The sequence below is a fragment of the Phocoena phocoena genome, chromosome 21 (genome assembly GCF_963924675.1).
Source record: "Phocoena phocoena chromosome 21, mPhoPho1.1, whole genome shotgun sequence".
NCBI lineage: Eukaryota > Metazoa > Chordata > Mammalia > Artiodactyla > Phocoenidae > Phocoena > Phocoena phocoena.
In genome coordinates, this window is record NC_089239.1 from 28,034,738 (window position 1) to 28,057,701 (window position 22,964).

The window sequence follows — 22,964 nt, forward strand, 5'->3', positions numbered from 1 at the left end:
AAGGCAAGCGCAAACTCGAATGACCCACTGTGTAGTTTCTCGTATGTTGCCTGCAGCCAAATTCAACGCCTCACCCACTGAAGACACAGTTGCGTCCAATCTTGGGCCATGACAAGCACATGATAAGAGGGTTTATATCTTAAGCAATCTTTCCTAAAGCCCTGAAATGTCCTGTTCCTTTGTAGCCTAGTTTTTATTAAATTTTGAACCTGGAGTTAACTTGGAAGAACAATGACTCTAGAAGCATCACCCACAACCAGGTAACAAGGTCCAAACTGGGCTAATCAAGAATATTAGAGTCACCCTTTTTACATGAATTCTTCAAGTTCACAGGACTGATGATTCTGAAGCAATAACTTACAAATTCCCTCTTTTGATAAGAAAATAGAATGTAGCATGTTAAAGCTGACACTTCCTAAGCAGGGGTTCTGTGTTAGTTTCCCTGTTCTTAGCCCCTCACTTGGTCTGTGACCTCAATTATCAATTTATCTGACTCAGTCAGCCCTCACTCCCACTGCAGCCTCACGTGGCTGTGGAATTAACCCTACCTTTTAGAGAAAGTAGTAGTAGCAACGGTGTGATGGTAAAAACCCCGAGGAGGGGAGGAAGAGATGGGGAGGCCCAAACACTAATTGCTCCATTACAAGGCACAAGGATGAGTATGGAAAAGTTAAGAACTTCTCCAAAAGCCACACAAATACTATACAGTAGGGCCTATTTTCATTACATAACATGAGTTTTTCATCAACTCTACAGAGCCTTGAAACTCTCTGACTGCAGATTCTCAGGTGCAAGGGAGTGGGCCAATACACTTCTCATTATACACCCTCTTACTTTTGTTAATGGTAATGATCCCTTATTCATTTACTAATTCCAAGTATGAAATGCCTGTCATATTTATCACCTCCTGTGGGCACTGTAGATTTAAAGACAAAGGCGCCAGCAGTGCTTATATACAACATCTGGTTTTTACGTATCCTTGCTGTTTTTCTTTAAAGAAACAAAAAACAGACTTCACATGCCCTGCTCCCTCAACAAAGTGAGTTTTGTTGTAGATGTTTCTTTATTCTAGATGACATTCCCCACTTTTACATATGTTTACTGCTTCCCAAGGCATACAAACTTATAAAAAATTATTTTAAACTATTTTAAGGGGAGTGAGGGTTGACATTGGCTAGTATTCATTTTCACACACACACATGCACGTGTACACACACACACCCCCCAAGGATGTGTAAAATGAGTTTCTGAAAAAAACAGAACAGTGTTTTGCAAGAAATGATGCAATCAGAAACCCTAGATTCCAGCCCCGTCGCTGAAGGTGGCTGCGTGACGGCGGTCTCCTAAAGATTGGCTCAGAAAATGGGCTGAAGGTACATCTTTTCCTATCTCAGGGGTTCTTGTGAAGACTAAATAATGCAAATTAAAATGGTATAATTATACACAGGGCAGTACTTTAAGAACGCGACATTGACATGAAAGCCTCAATTATGTTTGCAGAGCCAACCTCACCTCCAGCTCCACTCTCTCTCTTTGGTCTTTAAAATGAGGTTTTTCTGAAAACCAATGTCAGTGTCAATTTAAACTTCAGGTCTGCCCTCAGGGCTCCACAGAGGTCCTGGCATTTCCCCAGCGAGCACTGCTAACTCCCTTCACAAGCGGCATATGATTTTGGATCCCCAGCACAAAACGTAGTTTCTGGTGTGGCAAATTCCCCTATACATGTTTTTAGGATGTATGAAATGAACAAACAGATTCTGGAATACCCCCAATAAATAACTCCCAAAGCATTTAACTGAAAAAGAACCCAGGCCTACGTATCAATCTTTCATTGTGTAAAGCAGCCAACGGGTAGAGCAAAAGGAAACTAAAAAAGAAATACATACGGAAATACACACATTAAAGAAGGAATTAAGACAACACTCAGACCAAAATAAAATACACCATTCAGTCCACAAATGTGCTGACTACCTGCTAGACAGAAGATACTATTCTACTCTGCTAACAGCTGGACGATAAAAGGAAGACGTATCCCAGGTTTTCAAAGAATAGCAGAAAATGCGGACTAGTGTTCAAGCAATGATTTCTGTGCAGATAACAGATGATGCTTGTGACTCGAAATCACCAGGAAAGCCCACAGAACCTACGACGGGACAATACAGATGACAGCACAGTCTGTGAACTTTCCCTTTTATGACCATGCTTGTTAGTTTGCTTTTTTTCTTCTCAATGCCACATAGCAAAATATTTGTCGTATAGCAAAATAAAACCCTGTGCTGCTCAAACACAAATGCCTATCTCATAAGGCAACAGACGCACCATTTTATAAATCAAAGCTGATGTGTAACCCTAAAATACCTCCAAACTCAAATATTACACATCATTCCATTGATAATTTACTTCAAAACTATCCAGCAAATAATGGAGTCAAAATGTGTTGTTTTTTATAATGTGACAATAGTCAATTGTTACATAATAACGGTCCATTTAATAAATAGCAAAACAAGTAACATTTTATATATTATATACATTTACTGTTATTTATTATATAACAGAAAAGCTGACTATTCTTTTGGTGCTATTTTGTATTCTAAGTATTCACAGAAGTAAAACTTCAGTGTCACCATGTTTTAAATCATGCTGTCAGGGAAGGACCAAGCTATACCTAATATGCACCTTATTGTTTAATATCAGAAATACTACTGCAAAATAACTGAGTATTAAATAGACTCCTACCATTAAGAGTGTGATCTTCTCACGAATGGTGTCTTACTTCCGTATGCCTGATGCCAAATGTCTAAAACTTAATAATCACACAAAAAATGCTTGATGACTTTTTACATCAAGTAATTTTTGTACAAACAAGAATACACACTGATGAAAAAGGCAGGAAAATGAGCAAAATAATTGAAATATTTTGCATTCTTTTGCGAAAGCAATTGGCGCAAACATTGATGGGCATCCATCGTGTCTATTATACCAACCTGTCCTCACTCTTTCTTTTTTTTTCCTGACATCACTCTTGAGGATAAAAATGAAAACCTCTAAGCCTTATCTAGCAAGGATATTCTAGAAGAACAGAAAAACCGAAAAGAATAGGTTTATTATAACTGCTAAAATTTGCTATCAAATTTGAGAAATAACATGTTCCAAGGGGTTACATAACTTTTCCATCAAAGTACTGTGACCCTGGGGAATAAATTTGATATATATATATTTTCTTGCTCAAGGAGACACAGGACAATAAGATCTGATTCCAGAAGATGACTGCAATTGATCAAACAGAACTTAGTCAAGTTTAGACATTGCTGGTTTTTAAAATTTATTTTATTTACTTATCTATTTATTTATTTTGGCTGCATTGGGTCTTTGTTGCTGCGTGCGGGCTTTCTCTAGTTGCGGCGCGCGGGGGCTACTCTTCGTTGCGGTGCGTGGGCTTCTCATCGCGGTGGCTTCTCTGGTTGCGGAGCACAGGCTCTAGGCACACGGGCTTCAGTAGTTGTGGCGCACGAGCTTAGTTGCTCTGTGGCATCTTCCCGGACCAGGGCTTGAACCCATGTGCCCTGCATTGGCAGGCAGATTCTTAACCACTGTGTCACCAAGGAAGCCCACAAGCCTCGTTTTGAGAGAATGGGCTCTAGTCCAACTGTAGACATTGTCTATCCGCTTCCTCTTGCCTACAGTCTTCCTTGAGCCTCTGAGCTGCAGAATCTCACATCTGTCTTTGTCTTCCCTTGTGAGTCTAGATCCAAGCCACACATTTTCCAGAAAAAAATCGAGCCTGATTTCACTTGAAATCTTTTTCAAGAAAGCTATCTGATGACTTAAACACATACATAATTCTTACTAGATGCTTCTCAAATCAGTCATTTTAGCCATCTCAGTTCCTACAATTTTACTAAATACACAGTGTTACAATTCTTTTGCTTAGCATTAGCGATCAGAATGAGTTCTACAACTATTTATTTTGTCACATAAGTCTTCCCCTACCATTTTATCCAAAACAATAAAATCTGACTGAAACTACTCTTTCCTTTAATATTGTCAGAGTATGCCTTTTCTCTTCACTTACTTTCAGGCCATGCAATAACCTCTAACTATCCTTCTGGCAGATTTTGTTTGCATGATTGGTGAGTTATTAGTGTCAAGATGTAAAGAATAGATATCAATTTTCCAAAACCCAGATTATCTGTACTAGCAGGTGTTTATAAAGATAAGTTTCCCTTTGTACAAAGATACATCTTTTGCTTAAGGGTCCCCTGTTGCAGCAATAGATCCCAGAAGTACAGATAAGATTTTAATACTCAAAGGACATAGCAGAATGTGGAAACATAAAATCTACTAGGTGCACTGATAATAAAGTTTATCATATTAATAACTTTGGACACACCTAGATCGTGGCTGTTCTTCCTGCAGGTGAGTCCTGCACAGTCAAATACAGAAGGTGAAAAGAGTGATTTGTTGCCCCCATCTGTATCTTATTGGATCCTATGAGCTCTTAGTTCTATCAAAGCAGATCCAGCAGGGAGATAAGGCAACCTAGAGTGAGTGCTTGCTTTCTGACTGCATGGTGGATGTGGTCATGTCAGTATGTGTTACCCTAATCTTCTTTAGTCTCCATTGCTCTCACATAGGATCCTGATGTGTGACTGAAACCAAGCAGAACAGTGTGGGGCTCCTGGGCATGGAAGCCTTTCCATGTCTCCCATTTGTTGTTTGTAGAGAATAGATTCCAGCCTCCGTGACCTTCCTTGAGTTTCAAAGCGCAGATTCGAACAGTTGCTACTCAAGGAAGGGAGGGAATGCAGCGACAAGGGAGGAGCAGCCTAGAGACAGCAGTGCAGCCTTGGGGCAGGGTCCTGGCTCTGCCTCGAGGGATACACTTAGCTATATCTTTGAGCACTTCACAGAACTAAAACCCCCAACAAATGGAAGATGTCAGCATTCCTCATTCCAGAAAAGACCACCTGAGACCAAACTAAAGGAACCAGTGAAGCTCATTAGGAGACTATGTGAGACAAGATTAAAGGAGTGCAGACCCTGAGTACACCCTAATCCTTATCAGCAACCCTGCCCTTGTACCACTGCAATAAAACTCCTCACCAAATCCTCCCAGGTTGGGACACACAGTTTTTTTGTTTTTGTTTTGCGGTACACGGGCCTCTCACTGTTGTGGCCTCTCCTGTTGTGGAGCACAGGCTCCAGACGCGCAGGCTCAGCGGCCATGGCTCACGGGCCCAGCCGCTCCGCAGCATGTGGGATCCTCCCAGACTGGGGCACAAACCCGTGTCCCCTGCATCGGCAGGCGGACTCTCAACCACTGCGCCACCAGAGAAGTCCCGGGACACACAGTTTTGAGAGCTAAGAGCTGTGGTCCCCTCTGCCTGGCAAAGCAATAAAGCTATTCTTTTCTACTTCACCCAAAACTCTGTCTCTGAGATTCGATTCAACACTGGTGCACAGAGGCTGAGTTTTCAGAATCATGATAATTTAAATATTTTAGAGAACATGCACATAAGCCTATTTTTTCCCACTACACTTGGTAGCACGTGTTCAAACTGTTGAACATTTTACATCCTGGTTCTGACTTTCACCCTCTTGAAGATGATTTATAAACCATCTCAAATATACCTACTACAGACACTGGGCGGTGTCACTGTGTTTGACTTTTCCCACCTTGGTTCATGGATCTTGCCTCCAATTTTAAATTACACATTCAGTGATAAGACAAACTGTAGATATCTGAAGCTTATCAAGTCCACTGAATCTCTACCTTTCCGGAGAAAAGCTCATGAATAACAAAAGCAAACATGTTGTATAAGAACAAAAAAGGTGTGATCAAGGCAGAAGGATATCCATATTCCAAGAATCTTGTCTATTCCACAAAGCAAGTGGAATATAAAGAACTGGGACGGTTAGCTTTATCTATCACAGATCTAAAAATGCCTTATAAAATGAGGATACTGTATTTCCAGGGAACACACACATACACAGACACACACAGAATAAAAAATTCTACCTTCTAAGAAGGGCTCTAAGAAAATGTGTACTTCAGGGCAGGGACCTTCAAGATGGAAGAGGAATAAGACGTGGAGATGACCTTCCTCCCCACAAATACATCAGAAATACATCTACACGTGGAACAACTCCTACAGAACACCTGCTGAACGCTGGCAGAAGACCTCAGACCTCCCAAAAGGCAAGAAACTCCCCACATACCTGGGTAGGGCAAAGAAAAAGGAATAAACAGAGACAAAAGGATAGGGATGGGACATGCACCAGTGGGAGGGAGCTGTGAAGGAGGAAAGGTTTCCACACACTAGAAGCCCCTTCGCGGGTGGAGACTGCAGGTGGCAGAGGGGGGAAGCTTTGGAGCTACGGAGGAGAGCACAGCCACAGGGGTGCGGAGGGCAAAGTGGAGAGATTGCCATACACTGGATTGGGGCAAACCAGCACTCACCAGCCTGAGACACTTGTCTGCTCACCCGCCAGGGCAGGCAGGGGCTGGGAGCTGAGGCTCCGGCTTCAGAGGTCAGACCCCAGGGAGAGGACTGGGGTTGGCTGCGTGAACACAGCCTGAAGGGGTTAGTGTGCCACAGCTAGCTGACAGGGAGTCCGGGAAAAAGTGTGGACCTAAGAGGCAAGAGACCATTGTTTCAGGGTGCGTGAGGAGAGGGGATTCCTTCCCTGTCTGTCCACAGAACGCAGAGCACTGCCTAAACGAGCTCCAGAGATGGGCGTGAGCTGCAGCTATCAGCTCGGACACCAGAGACGGGCATGAAACACTAACGCTGCTGCTGCAGCCACCAAGAATCCTGTGTGCAAGCAGAGGTCACTATCCATCCCACTCCCTGGGAGGCTGTGAAGCCCAACACTGCCAGGGTCCCATGATCCAGCGACAACTTCCCCAGGAGAACACATTGCGTGCCTCAGGCTGCTGCAACACCATGCCAGCCTCTGCTGCTGCAGGCTTGCCCCGCATTCCAATTATCACGGCTGAACCCCTCCATCCCCCAGGCCTCAGTGAGCCAGAGCCCCTAATCAGCCGCTGCTTTAACCCCCTCATGTCTGAGATGGGAACAGATGCCTGAGGGCAACCTACATGCAGAGGCGGGGCCAAGCCCAAAGCTGAACCCCGGGAGCTGTGCGAACAAAGAAGAGAAAGGGAAATCTTTCCCAGCAGCCTCAGGAGCAGCGGATTAAATCTCAACAATCAACTTGATGTACCTGCATCTGTGGAATACCTGAATAGACAACGACTCATCCCAAAATTGAAGTGGTGGACTTTCAGAACAACTGTAGACTTCGGGTTTGCTGTCTGCAACTGACTTGGTTCTGATTTTTATATTTCTCTTAGTATAGTTTTTAGTGCTTGTTATCATTGGTGGATGTGTTTATTGGTTTGGATGCTCTCTTATTTTTAAAAAATTTTTTATTATTCCTACTTCTCATTTTTATATTAATAATTATTTTTTATTTTAATAATTTTATTAAAATTTATTTCTTTATTTGTTTTTTCTTTTTTTCTCCCTTTTCTTCTGAGCCATGTGGCTGACAGAGGCTTGGTGCTCTGGCCTGGTGTCAGGCCTGAGCCTCTAAAGTGGGACAGCCGAGTTAGGACACTGGACCACAAGAGGCCTCCCAGCCCCACGTAATATCAATCGGTGAGGGATCTCCCAGAGATCTCTGTCTCAATGCTAAGACCGAGCTCCACCCAACGGCCAGCAAGCTCTAGTGCAAGACACCCCATGCCAAACAACTAGCAAGACAGGAACACAATCCCACCCATTAGCAGAGAGGCTGCCTAAAATCATACTAAGTTCACAGACACCCCAAAACACATCACCAGACATGGCCCTGCCCACCAGAAAGACAAGATCCAGCCCCACCCATCAGAACACAGGCACTAGTCCCCTCCACCAGGAAGCCTACACAACCCACTGAACCAACTTTAGCTACTGGGGACAGACACCAAAAACAACGGGAACTACGAACCTGCAGCCTGCAAAACGGAGACCCCAAACACAGTAAGATAAGCAAAATGAGAAGACAGAAAAACACACTGCAGATGAAGGAGCAAGATAAAAACCCACCAAACAAATTAAGAGGAAATAGAAAAAAAAAAAAAAAAGAGGAAATAGGAAGTCTACATTAAAAAGAATTCAGAGTGATGACAATAAAGATGATGCAAAATCTTGGAAACAGAATGGAGAAAATACAAGAACGTTTAACAAGGACCTAGAAGAACTAAAGAGCAAGCAAACAATGATGAACAACAAAATAAATGAAATTAAAAATTCTCTAGAAGGAATCAACAGCAGAATAACTGAGGCAGAAGAACGGATAAGTGACTTGGAGGATAAAATAGTGGAAATAACTACCACAGAGCAGAATAAAGAAAAAAGAATGAAAAGAATTGAGGACAGTCTCAGAGACCTCTGGGACAACATTAAATGCACCAACATTCAAATTATAGGGGTCTGAGAAGAAGAGAAAAAGAAAGGTTCTGAGAAAATATCTGAAGAGACTGTAGTTGAAAACTTACCTAATATGGGAAGGGAAGTAATTAATCAATTCCAGGAAGTGCAGAGAGTTCCATACAGGATAAATCCAAGGAGAAACACATAAAGACACATATTAATCAAACTATCAAAAATTAAATACAGAGAAAAAGTATTAAAAGCAGCAAGGGAAAAACAACAATAAACATACAAGGGAATGTCCATAAGGTTAACAGCTGATCTTTTAGCAAAAACTCTGCAAGCCAGAAGGGAGTGGCAGGACATATTTAAAGTGATGAAAGGGAAAAACCTACAACCAAGATTACTCTACCCAGCAAGCATCTCATTCAGATTTGGCAGAGAAATTAACACCTTTACAGACAAGCAAAAGTTAAGATAATTCAGCACCACCAAACCAACTTTACAGTAAATGCTAAAGGAACTTCTCTAGGCAGGAAACACAAGAGAAGGAAAAGACCCACAAAAACAAACACAAAACAATTAAGAAAATGGTAACAGGAACATACATATTGATAATTACCTTAAATATAAATGGATTAAATGCTCCAACCAAAAGACACAGGCTGCTGAATGGATACAAAAACAAGACCCATATATATGCTGTGTACAAGAGACCCACTTCAGACCTAGGGACACGTACAGACTGAAAGTGAGGGGATGGAAAAAGGTATTCCATGCAAATGGAAATCAAAAGAAAGCTGGAGTAGCAATTCTCATATCAGACAAAATAGACTTTAAAGATTAGAAGTGACAAAGAAGGAAACTACATAATGATCACGGGATCAATCCAAGAAGATATAACAATTGTAAATATTTATGCACTCAACATAGGAGCACCTCAATGCATAAGGCAGATGTTAACAGCCATAAAAGGGGAAATCAACAGTAACACAATCATAGTAGGGGACGTTAACACCCCATTTTCACCAATGGACAGATCATCCAAAATGAAAATAAATAAGGAAACACAAGCTTTAAATGACACATTAAACAAGATGGACTTCACTGATATTTATACGACATTCCATCCAAAAACAACAGAATACACTTTCTTCTCAAGTGCTCATGGAATATTCTCCAGGATAGATCATATCTTGGGTGACAAATCAATCCTTCATAAGTTTAAGAAAACTGAAATCATATCAAGTATCTTTTCCGACCACAATGCTATAAGACTAGATATCAATTACAGGAAAAAAAACTGTAAAAGATACAAACACATGGAGGCTAAACACTATGTTACTAAATAACCAAGAGATTACTGAAGATATCAAAGAGGAAATTAAAAAAATACCTAGAAACAAATGACAATGAAAACATGATGATCTAAAACCTATGGGATGCAGAAAAAGCAGTTCTAAGAGGGAAGTTTACAGCAATACAATCCTACCTCAAGAAACCAGAAACATCTCAAATAAACAACCTAAACTTACACCTAAAGCAATTAGAGAAAGAAGAGCAAAAAACCCCACAAAGTTGGCAGAAGGAAAGAAATCATAAAGATCAGATCAGAAATAAATGAAAAAGAAATGAAAGAAACAATTGCAAAGATCAATAAAACTAAAAGCTGGTTCTTTGAGAAGATAAACAAAATTGATAAACCATTAGCCAGACTCATCAAGAAAAAAAGGGAGAAGACTCAAATCAACAGAATTAGAAATGAAAAAAGAGAAGTAACAACTGACACTGCAGAAATACAAAGGATCATGAGAGATGACTACAAGCAACTATATGCCAATAAAATGGACAACCTGGAAGAAATGGACAGATTCTTAGTAAAGCACAAGCTTCCTAGACTGAACCAGGAAGAAACAGAAAATATAAGCAGACCAATCAAAAGCACTGAAATTGAGACTGTGATTAAAAACCTTCCAACAAACAAACGTCCAGGACCAGATGGCTTCTCAGGTGAATTCTATCAGACATTTAGAGAAGAGCTAACAGCTATCTTTCTCAAACTCTTCCAAAATATAGCAGAGGAAGGAACACTCCCAAACACATTCTACGAGGCCACCATCACCCTGATACCAAAACCAGACAAAGATGTCAAAAAGAAAGAAAACTATAGGCCAATATCACTGATGAACATAGATGCAAAAATCCTCAACAAAATACTAGCAAACAGAATCCAACAGCACATTAAAAGGATCATACACCATGATCAAGTGGGGTTTATTCCAGGAATGCAAGGATTCTTCAATATACCCAAATCAATCAATGTGATACACCAATATTAGTTGAAGAATAAAAACCACATCATCTCAATAGATGCAGAAAAAGCTTTTGACAAAATTCAACACCCATTTATGATAAAAACTCTCCAGGAAGTAGGCATACAGGGAACCTACCTGAACATAGTAAAGGCCATATATGACAAACCCACAGCCGACATCATTCTCAAGGGTGAAAAATTGAAAGCATTTCCTCTAAGATCAGGAATAAGACAAGGTTGCCCACTGTCACCACTATTATTCAACATAGTTTTGGAAGTTTTAGCACAGCAATCAGAGAAGAAAAAGAAATAAAAGGAATCCAAATCGGAAAAGAAGAAGTAAAACTGTCACTGTTTGCAGATGACAAGATACTATACCTAGAGAATCCTAAAGATGCCACCCAAAAACTACTAGATCTAATCAATGAATTTGGTAAAGTAGCAGGATACAAAATTCATGCACAGAAATCTCTGGCATTCCTATACAGTAATGTCAAAAAATCTGAAAGAGAAATTAAGGAAACACTCCATTTACCATTGCAACAAAAAGAATAAATTACCTAGGAATACACCTACCTAAGGAGACAAAAGACCTGTATGCAGAAAACTATAAGACACTGATGAAAGAATTTAAAGATGATACAAACAGATGGAGAGATATACCATGTTCTTGGATTAGAAGAATCAACACTGTGAAAAGCACTATACTACCCAAAGCAAACTACAGATTCAATGCAATCCCTATCAATCTACCAATGGCATTTTTCACAGAACTAGAACAAAAAATTTCACAGTTTGTATGGAAACACAAAAGACCCCGAATAACCAAAGCAATCCTGAGAAAGAAAAACGGAGCTGGAGGAATCAGACTCCTGGACTACACACTATACTACAAAGCTACAGTAATCAAGACAGTATGGTACTGGCACAAAAACAGAAATATAGATCAGTGGAACAAGACAGAAAGGCCCAGAAATAAACCCACACATATGTGGTCACCTTATCTTTGATAAAGGAGGAAAGAATATACAACGGAGAAAAGACAGCCTCTTTAATAAGTGGTGCTGGGAAACTGGACAGCTACATGTAAAAGAATGAAATCAGAACACTGTCTAACACCATACACAAAAATAAACTCAAAATGGATTAAAGATCTAAATGTAAGGCCAGACACCGTGAAACTCTTAGAGGAGAACATAGTAAGAACACTCTGACATAAATCACAGCAAGATCCTTTTTGACCCACCTCCTAGAGAAATGGAAATAAAAATAAACAAATGGGACCTAATGAAACTTAAAAGCTTTTGCACAGCAAAGGAAGCCATAAAGAAAATGAGAAAACAGTCCACAGAATGGGAGAAAATATTTGTAAATGAAGCAACTGACAAAGGATTAACCTCTAAAATTTACAAGCAGCTCATGCAGCTCAATATCAAAAAACCAAAGAACCCAATAAAAAAATGGGAAGACCTAAACAGACATTTCTCCAAAGAAGATAGTGGGAATGTAAATTGATACAGCCACTATGGAGAACAGTATGGAGGTGCTCAAAAAACTAAAAATAGAACTACCATATGACCCTGAAATCCCACTACTGGGCATATACCCCAAGAAAACCATAATTCAAAAAGAAGCATGTGGGCTTCCCTGGTGGCGCAGTGGTTGAGAGTCCGCCTGCCGATGCAGGGGACACGGGTTCGTGCCCCGGTGTGGGAGGATCCCACATGCCGCGGAGCGGCTGGGCCCGTGAGCCATGGCCACTGAGCCTGCGCGTCCGGAGCCTGTTGCTCCGCAACGGGAGAGGCCACAACAGTGAGAGACCCGCGTACCGCAAAAAAAAAAAAAAAGAAGCATGTACCACAATGTTCACTGCAGCTCTATTTACAACAGCCAGGACATGGAAGCAACCTAAGTGTCCATCAACAGATGAATGGATAAAGAAGACATGGTACATATACATAATGGAATATTACTCAGCCATAAAAAAATGAAATTATTTGTAGTGAGGTGGATGGACCTAGAGTCTGTCATACAGAGTGAAGTTAAGTCAGAAAGAGAAAAACAAATACCACATGCTAACACATATATATGGAATCTAAAAAAAAAAAATTGTCTTGATGAAACTAGGGTCAGGATAGGAATAAAGACACAGACGTAGAGAATGCACTTGGGGACATGGGGAGGGGGAAGGGTAAGCTGGGATGAAGTGAGAGAGTGGCATGGACATATATACACTACCAAATGTAAAATAGATAGCTAGTGGGAAGCAGCCGCATAGCACAGGGAGATCAGCTCAGTGCCGTGTGACCACTTAGAGGGGTGGGATAGGGAAGGTGGGAGGGAGACGCAAGAGGGAGGGGATATGGGGATACATGTATACGTATAGCTGATTCACTATATGTACTCACTGTATGTATTTCATTATACAGCAGAAACTAACACAACACAGTAAAGCAATTATACTCCAATAAAGATGTTAAATTAAACAAAAAAGAGGGGCTGCCCTGGTGGCACAGTGGTTGAGAATCTGCCTGCTAATGCAGGGGACACGGGTTCGAGCCCTGGTCTGGGAGGATCCCACTAGCCGCAGAGCAACTATGCCCATGAGCCACAACTACTGAGCCTGCGCGCCTGGAGCCTGTGCTCCACAACAAGAGAGGCCGCGATAGTGAGAGGCCCGCGCACCGTGATGAAGAGTGGCCCCCACTTGCCACAACTAGAGAAAGCCCTCACACAGAAACGAAGACGCAACACAGCAAAAATTAATTTATAAACTCCTACCCCCAACATCTTCTTAAAAAAAAAAAAAGAAAATGTGTAGTTTTAAAACGTTATGGACTTTGCATGTTTGGGACAGAAAATTAACTTGAGTTCAATAAGTCGTTTTATAAAATATCCCAGAGAACATACTTTATTTCCCTCGGGTCATTATAAGATTGATTAATGACTGATATTTTTTGTAATATCATTATAGTTGTGATAGTAGATGTGAGAAGGTATACTAAAAAAATAAATAAATGGAAAAGTTTCAGAGAATCAATGGCTCTCTAACATGAACAAAACCTTAAAGCTACAGAATAGTGATTCTTCAGAATGTGTCTGTGTACCCCTAGGGGAACCTGAGACACAGTCTGTGAATTCGCAACTGTTATCACAACAATGTTAAAGTGTTATTTGTCCCTTCCTCATTCTCTCATCAGCACACAAGGGAGTTTTCCAAAAGCTACACGATGTACAACGTTATAGGTGAACGCAAAAGATGTTACGAGAATCTAGATATTGTCTATTAAATTAGGCATTTAGAATTTTGCCCAAATGTAAATCGATACCACCCCTTAATTGTGTTTGTTTTGGAAAAATGAGTTATTTTCTTTAAAATATGTAATTAATATCAATATGCTATTAATATTAACATTCATTGGACTTATTACTATTATTTTTAAAATAATGAATCAATAGTTCAGAATGCTTAGCCGTCATTTTTGACATGGTCCATTTAACTTACATAGCAAAAGCTCTTTGGGGCAGTGTTGTCAGATTTTTTAAAAAAAGCAGATAAAACAAAGCAGCATGTCCAGTTATCTTTGAAATCCAAATAAACAACAAATAATACTGAGTATAAGTATGTCCCATGAAATACTTACCGATCCTAATTTAGGGGTCTTACACATTTTTCACAGTGTGAAGTCCTCCTAGCACCAAAGGTTTGGGAACTGGTGCCATAGAAAATGTTTAGGTGCAGATTGTAAATGCAAATCAAAGCCCACATGTAGGTTATACATTTGTAGCAAGGTCACTGCTACCGTTACTGTGTGTCATACTCTGGTGATACATCACCCAGATTCAAATGAAAAAATAGTGTTGACAACTTACTAGACTTCCAGTGCTCTCTCATCCTTAGTTCCTCTTGGCATCCTGTGAAGCACAGTTCACTCAATCCCATTGTACTGAAATTGTGGCTGAACCAAGTAAGAAATGCACCAGAAAAGATAGTCCCAGAATTAAACCACGTTTTCTGACTTCAAGAAGTGAGATCCAGGGCTTCCCTGGTGGCGCAGTGGTTGACAGTCCGCCTGCTGATGCAGGGGACGCAGTTTTGTGCCCCGGTCCAGGAAAATACTACATGCCGCGGAGTGGCTGAGCCTGTGCGTCTGGAGCCTGTGCTCCGCAACGGGAGAGGCCGCAACAGTGAGAGGCCCGCATACCGCAAAAAAAAAAAAAAGTGAGATCCAGTTGACCGCTGCCCGTCGTTCTCTGCTTCTGTTGTTCGAGACATACTGAGACATGAAACTTTTTTTTTTTTTTTAATTGTTCACTACAGAACTGATGGGGAATAGCTGGCAGAATCATCGCATGTAGGAGAGATAGTACCACTAGACTTAGTGAGGTGGAAATCTTTGCAGGATCTGTGCCCAAACTTATACAGAGTCAAATCATGTGTTGCTACAGTTGATTTTCCATTTTTAGCCCCATTGATAGATGATCCCCTTATAGGCTGCATGACAATCCATTAATTAAAACAACAAAAATAACTAAACCAGATGTGCTGTGGAATCTATTCAGGTCATTTCCTCATAAGCTGCAACAGTCAGGATCTGTAACTTTTATCTTGTCGACTGGAAAGAGCAGTATTCCCGTAATAAGATTTGTGGTTTGGTCTTTACTCTATCAGTTGCTTTGAGTCTGTCCTTCAGCAACTCCCAGTATCCACGTGGGCTATATTTCCCCTTTCTATGTCAGAAGGGTAACATCAGAGGCCCCCATACCCCAGAAGGTTGGAATGAGGACATAATGTAATGGAAAAGGGTTTTGTCAGATGTGAAGTTCTACATAAATAAAAGATAGGCTTTTATCTCACGTTATACCAAAGCTGAGGGTGCCTTGTCATTCTTCTTTCAGTTAGACATAACCCATTTCTGTTATGGATATACTGGCCTGCAATTTGTTTCCTAAGTTTCACTGTTCATTTTTTTAAAGGTTTTATTTTTAGAGCAATTTTGGGTTCACAGAAAAAAACTGAGTGGAAGGTGCTGAGAGAGCCTATATACCCCTGACCTTACACACAGCTTCCCCCATTATCAACACCCTCACCAGAGGGTCCATTTGCTACAGCTGATGAATCTCCATGGACACAGCATCATCCCCCAGAGTCCACAGTTTACACTTGGGTTCACTCTTGGTGTTGTACCTCCTACGGGTTTGGACAAATGGCCAATGACCTGTAACCACCATTGTGGTATCATAAAGAGTAGTTTCACTGCCTTATAATTTGTCTGCACTCTGCCTATAGTCCCATTGTTTTTTTTGTTTGTTTTTTTTTTTTTGCGGTACGCGGGCCTCTCACTGTTGTGGCCCCTCCCGTTGCGGAGCACAGGCTCCGGACGCGCAGGCTCAGCGGCCATGGCTCACGGGCCCAGTCGCTCCGCGGCATGTGGGATCTTCCCGGACCGGGGCACGAACCCGTGTCCCCTGCATCGGCAGGCGGACTCTCAACCACTGCGCCACCAGGGAAGCCCAGTCCCATTGTTTTTAACATAAAATATCTTTAAGTCACCGAGATCCCAAACACACCTGTAATGTGCTCTTTACGTGGAAGACACGGAATCATTACTGTGAAATTGAATACCCTCATGCTTGTAATATATTTTGTCCGTCACCACTTTTTTGTCAGAAATCAATGACTCTCATATAATTTTGTAGTGTATTGGGTTGGCCAAAAAGTTCGTTTGGTTAATGAATATATTGTTCAATAAAGTTCTTGGTGAAAATAAAAAAAAAATGTCTCTTCTTACTTAAAACCAAACGAACTTTTTGGCCACCCAATACTTCAGAATCCACTGTATCCTGATGCCCTTATGGTGCCAGCAGCCCTGCAATGTCTGTGTGTCATTATCTAGTTTTCACAGTTAGCTCATCTTTTAGACATTTTTAACAGTTTTATTGAGATAATTCCCATACCATAAAATTCTCCCTCTTAAAGGGTATCATTTGCTAATTTTCAACGCATGCACATAGTTTTACAGCCATTGCCACAATCTCTCTTCAGAAATGTTCATCACCCCCAAAATAAATCCTGTCCCCATTAGCAGTCATTCTCCATTTGCTGCTCCCCCCAGACCCTGGCAAACACACTCTACTTTCTGTCTCTAGGGATTTGCCAGTTCTGGACAGGTGAGTGGAACCAAATAGTACGTGGCATTTTGCGACTGGCTTCTTTCACTTAGAGTAACATTTTCAAGGTTTATTCCTGTTTTAGCGTCTATCAGGACTTCATTCCACTTTCCTAAACATGTAAAGAGTTCAGCAGATTCCACATTCCGCTGAACTCTTTACATGTTTAAAATAGGAAAATGGTACAAATGAACCTATTTACAAAACAGAAATAGAGTCACAGATGTAGAAAACAAACTTATGGTTACCAGCGGGGGAAGCGGGGAGGGATAAATTGGGAGATTGGGATTGACGCGTACACACTGCTATATTCAAAATGGATAACCAACAAGGACCTACTGTATAGCACAGGGAACTCTGCTCAATACTCTAATAACCTAAATGGGAAAAGAATTTGAAAAAGAATTGATGCATGTATATGTATAACTGATTCACTTTGCTGTCCACCTGAAAGTAACACAACATCGCAAACTAACTATACTCCAATTAAAAAAAAAAAAAAAAAGAGTTCAGCAGTGCCCCAAGAAGAGCTCCTAGCTGAGATTATCACTTGGTCCAAAATACCATATTTCAGAAGGCAGGCTGTCATTACCTAAAGCCAAGTATTATACATTGCTCAGAGTTAAATCATTTGGAAAGACTTTTTGTCGTCGTGGAGCTTTGAGATGCATATGCTTGGGATGGTGAGACAAAAGAGGTCACTTTTCTGGCAAGATCCACATGAGCCCTAATGTGCAGGTGGCATGCTTGATTATGCTAACATTCCCATTCCTGGAGAACACAGCTGGAGATTTTATAAGACAATATTCTTTGGGATTTTTCACAGTTTACCTAAAATGAATAGCAAATCTGAAAAGGGGCTGTAAATGCTCAAAAAATAGAAGACATCTAAGTGTTTACAAATTATTTGCAGATGACAATCGAAGAACAATGGAATTAGCAATAATATTATACTTGGGTATTTTAACAAAAGTGCACTGTGATTTCTCTGGGTTTCAAATATATATATCTGTACACCTATGTCTATATTTATATCTATATCCCTCTTAATTTGTCAGTTAACAAACCCTAAATTTGGGCAGATTTTTCAGTTTGAATGCATGAAATGTGTAGATGAATGAACCCATCTCCCACTTTATAGACACGTAAATTTGAGGGATATGTAAGGACATAATTCTCTCAATAGATGGATGGATGGACAGACAGACTGCTTTTATCATCTATATAGTAAGCCTAAATCATCACTGAGCTATCTTAAGGGCACATGTCAGAACATGGAAGCTGAAATAAGACAGAAGAGAACAGGAATTCACCAGGAAACACTAACTGGTCACACCTACTATCTCAAAATGAAGTGTTATCTTCTACATGGGCCATCTCCAGGGACAGACAGGTTAGGTGTCTGATTTATAGAACTTTCTTTTTTCCACCGTCACGCTTACTTGAAACAGTTATATGTGTATATATATATATTTTTTACTGTGAATGTCTGCCTTTGCATGAATGGTTTATCAGTTGAAATTTAACTTATTTTTAAGTGCTGGCTTTTATTCTCTTGCCAGAGCATCTACAATTTACTTCTCCATTTTTCCTTTCGTACAGGACTAGGACATAACAATTTTAAAACATTCGTCCTTATGGGACAACTTTGAAAACTATACGATGCAGTAAAATCTATGTAAGATATGTAAAAAACTGCTTGAAATAGCATTTTTTAAAATAACTACATTTTATTTTTTAACAGGTTTCTTTATCATTTTTATTGCTATATACTTATTTGTGGAAAAATTAAGCTTGCATTAATGCATTCTATATCTGTACTCATATTGGAAATCCATCACAAAAGAGAAACAAGATAATTCTTCAAAAGCCCCCAACTTTGTAGTTTTTAATTCAAATAAGATAGGAAATCCAACAGAACAACCAAAATTCATGGGGAAAGAATAATTTATTTGGTGATCCTGAAAAACAGTACCTATGTATGAAAAAATTTATTTTCATTTATTTACTGCTGTTTTTAGAATAATGAGTTAGTTCACTAAGCTCTTCTAAGTATGACCAAGAGAATTTATTTGCTTAACTTGTTTTTAGTGTTATATGAATTTGATTTTGATGTATTAAATGTGTTTTAACCACTGTCACTGGTGTTCTTTAGATGCTCAAACTGTTTTATTTTGGTGCAGAGCTCTAAAAGGTCCCATCGAGTTCACCCTCAGTCACCCACAGTAACTGTGCTTCATGAAATAATATGTGCTTGTTCTTTTTTTTCCCAAAGCCCTGGATCAGCCATTGTCCAAGGAGCCCTGATCCCTTTACTTAGAAAAGGGTATTTAGAGACAATAATCTGGGTGCTAGGAGTCCTCATTGTTAATGGGTTAATGTTTGTAGGGCTTTCCAGTAGAGCTGTAAAGATACATTCTTTCTTAAAGAAACAACATCATGAGTCCATCCTTACACTTCCAATTCAAATGTGGGATTACTAAGTTTTACTTCTTTAGTTGGATAGTTCTATACCTGCTTATACTAAAAACCAATAGACTTGGATTTTAACAATATTAATGTCATTGTTTTATCTTTAAATTACATAAATAGTAGTCTCAGGATACTAATTTTATTAACAATATTTCAAGAAGAGCTTAAAACTGTGAAGTATTTTATGTGGGCAGATATGCCCCAGTAAGAGTATCTATGTGCTATACAGTTGACCCTTGAACAAGACAGGGATTATAGGGGTGCTGGCTCCTCTTCCCCTCAGACAGTCAGAAAGCTCCGTACAATCATCCCTTGGTATTCCTGGGGGACTGGTTCCAGGGCCCACCTTGGATATCTCCAAATCACAGATGCTAAAGACCCAGTTCAGTAATATTTATTTTGTTTTTATTTATCCTTTCAACTTTAAAATTAACCAGATATAGATATCCCCTTAACATACATAGATGCGTGGTTTCATCCCATATACATTATTCCCATCTTGTCTTTTTTCACTTAACAAATCTTGAATATCACAATTTGGTATTCTGGGATATTTCACCTTTGTTTCTACAGCAGCATACTATAAAAAGTGGTCCTTTATGAAACTACAGTCCACCCACAATGAAGTACTATAAAAAGGAAGTTCTTTTGACTATACAAAAGTAGTGCTTTTTATACTTCATTGTGGATGTAAGGTGAATATTTAGAATATGTACAGGTTATTTATTTATGTTTTGCTACCACAATTAGTGCTGGAATGAAAAGCCTTGCACATGTATCTCTTTTACTTTCACCAGTATATATTTTGGGATAGATTCCTAGAACTTAGTTTGCTCTGTAGACCATTATGACGACGTAATTTTACTAGACGTTGCCAAATTTCCTTTCACAGAGGGTGTAGCATTTATCATTCTCAACAACAAAGTGTGAGTGTGCCAGCTTTTCTAAAATCTCATCAGTGGAGTATGTTGTCAAACTGTGTATTTCTGCCAGTTAGATAAATGAGAAATGACATGTCTTAATTTTATTTTGTATTTCTTTTAATATAGCATACAAATTTTGATAAGGTCTTGGTTTTAAATACCATGAGTGAGTTACTTAAACAGGACTAGGTGGTCAAAGAAAGTTCAATAAAAATGAAGAAATATGACTTATTTTAAACCGTGAATTTATTCATAGGTACCATTTTATTATACTTGGGGTCCTATTGTACTTTTCAAAAATAAAACTGTTATTTAAGCATCATAATTCACAGGAAAGTGTGATTTATTCAAAGATATTTGACATAGAAGTTACCATGAATGCAACTGCTATTAAAAAAAAATAAAGTACCCTAAACAGTACCTTGCTTAAACCTTCGCAAATGCTGTTGTTGTTATAACACACAATCATTTTTTTAAAGAATATTTTGTTAGGAAATTCTGTCCTATTTCTGGAAGACAATGTACTATTGCTTATACTTTTTCTTTGTTTGGGGATTACTGCCATTATTGTTATTACTGACGATATTCTTATTATTTAGTATGTGGCTAATATTTGTATGTTCCAGAATCCGTGTGTCTGATCCCAGAACAGTTTTTAATTTACTTTGATTTAAAAAACGAGTTTTCAGATTCTGCTGAAGATTTTGCAGTCTGGGCTTTTCTTGGACCATTATCTTCCACTATTCTATGAGCATCTCAAGCTCTGTATTGATTTGCATTACTTTCATTCTTGCTTGAGGATTCAGTCAGATTGTGTTCAGACAGAAGTATTGATCCATGAAAAAGCCATGAAAAAACTGGAAAGAAGAGCTGTCTGGGCTAGAAGAGCTATCTGGACTTGAAGAGCTATCTGGGCCAGTGCTTTCAAAGCCATATCCACCCAACAGAGTTGTGAATGATTCCAAGAGCAGTGCTTTTGCACAGTGCTGACATATCACATAGGATTTGGATGTTTATTTTCTCATTATTCTCTTTGTGAGAAAAGCCTTAAGTTCACTAACTTGCTTTGACAGACTAATTTGCTTTTAACATCTGTGCTCTTAGCCAGATACCATGTTCAACCGTCATGGTTTTTCATTTGAATCACATCACTGAATATAAATGTAACTGTCAATTGCCTCATTTTTCCAATAATACTGAAGAAGGTTTTTGCTATATATCAATCAATCTTATATAAAATGGCCAAGAGCCTGTAATGAAGTCATTTGGTACAGGTATCTGATGGCTCTGCTGTCACCTTTTAGAGATGGTTCCATTTTCAGGTCTTTTCCTTGTATTTGGTATCTTGATTTTCTCAGTGTTCTTATACTTCTCCAGTCCCTCTTTTGCTGAGTTCAATCCCTAATCCTACCACCATAACAGGACACACATTACAGCCTCTCTAGCCTTCTGGTTTTCTCTGCACATCTAAATGAAGACAAATACCAACCATTCCCCAAAGCCTGACCCTCGGCTAGACACTAAACACAGTCCTATCATTTTTCCAGTAGTTGAGAAAAGTGATTATTTTCATTCCCATTTTACAGATAAGGAACTAGAAGCTCAAAGAAATTATTTGCCTCGGGTTACTTCGCTAGAAGATATACTATATGTATATACAATATAGAGTATTTAAATGAGAGTGTATAAATGATTTCCAGACGCACATCCATGAGTTCCAAATTTCCTCTTCATTTTTAAGTAGTATTTTCATCTAAAAATTCATATTGACTATAGAAAGCTTTACTTGTTCAGCCAAAAAAAAAAAAAAAAACACACCCAATTCTGGCTTTTTAATTCTAAACTCAGCTAAAATAAATAAAACAAACTGCTCCCTTTTCTGGTATCACTTTCCTTTATCACCAATGACAGGTGCCAGAAAAAGGTTTGGCATTTTTATTTTCATTTAAGAAATGTTATATGATGACCTTTAGCTTAATGTATTTTTCAGAAGAAGCCAAAAACGGATTTTCTGTGAATTAGCATGCGATTTGAATTATTTTGCAGTGCTTCCATGCCCGAAGTTTGCCAGGGCCATAAGTCACCTGACATTAAATACTGCATTACACTTTCACATGCGATATTTCTGGGAGGTAGTATCCATATGTGGGATGTAAAATGTATCTTTTGAGACATTTTTAGACTACATGGACTTCCAAATTTCTTTCACTAAGCCCATGGATCAACAGTAATGTTTCTGAAGTATGCTTTATATAGATCATTTCATTTATGAAATTTCACTTTTTATGAGCTTCCAAACAAGTCATCTTAATTGTGCGAAAGAAAGTATTAGGAAATAGCTTCCCCCCACCCTCCAGGCCCCCCACAAATCTCTATGAATGAAATCTCTATTTCGTTAATTGTGTGAAATGAGTTAACATGGTATTCAGCAAACTTCACGTTTTTTTTAACATGGCACTGCCTTCTAGAGTTAAGAGAAAGAGGAAAAGGTGAGTTGTTAAACCATAAGTACACAATAAAATGATTAAATCACTGAGAATGTTGCTTAATAAAACTGTTAACAGGGAAAAACAACCTCTCTCTTTCCCTGAATTATTGAGACGTTAGAGGAAAAAGGTTTTGCCTTTAGTCATTTAATCTACAACATTTTAGGATGTTTTCATT

General features: G+C 39.3%; 1 protein-coding gene across 1 annotated transcript in view; it reads right to left on the reverse strand.

Annotated features, from left to right (window-relative positions):
• Window positions 1–22,964, reverse strand: part of CSMD1 (CUB and Sushi multiple domains 1) — a 1,433,388-nt gene that overhangs the window by 1,319,644 nt on the left and 90,780 nt on the right. The gene's annotated exons all lie outside the window — the stretch shown is intronic.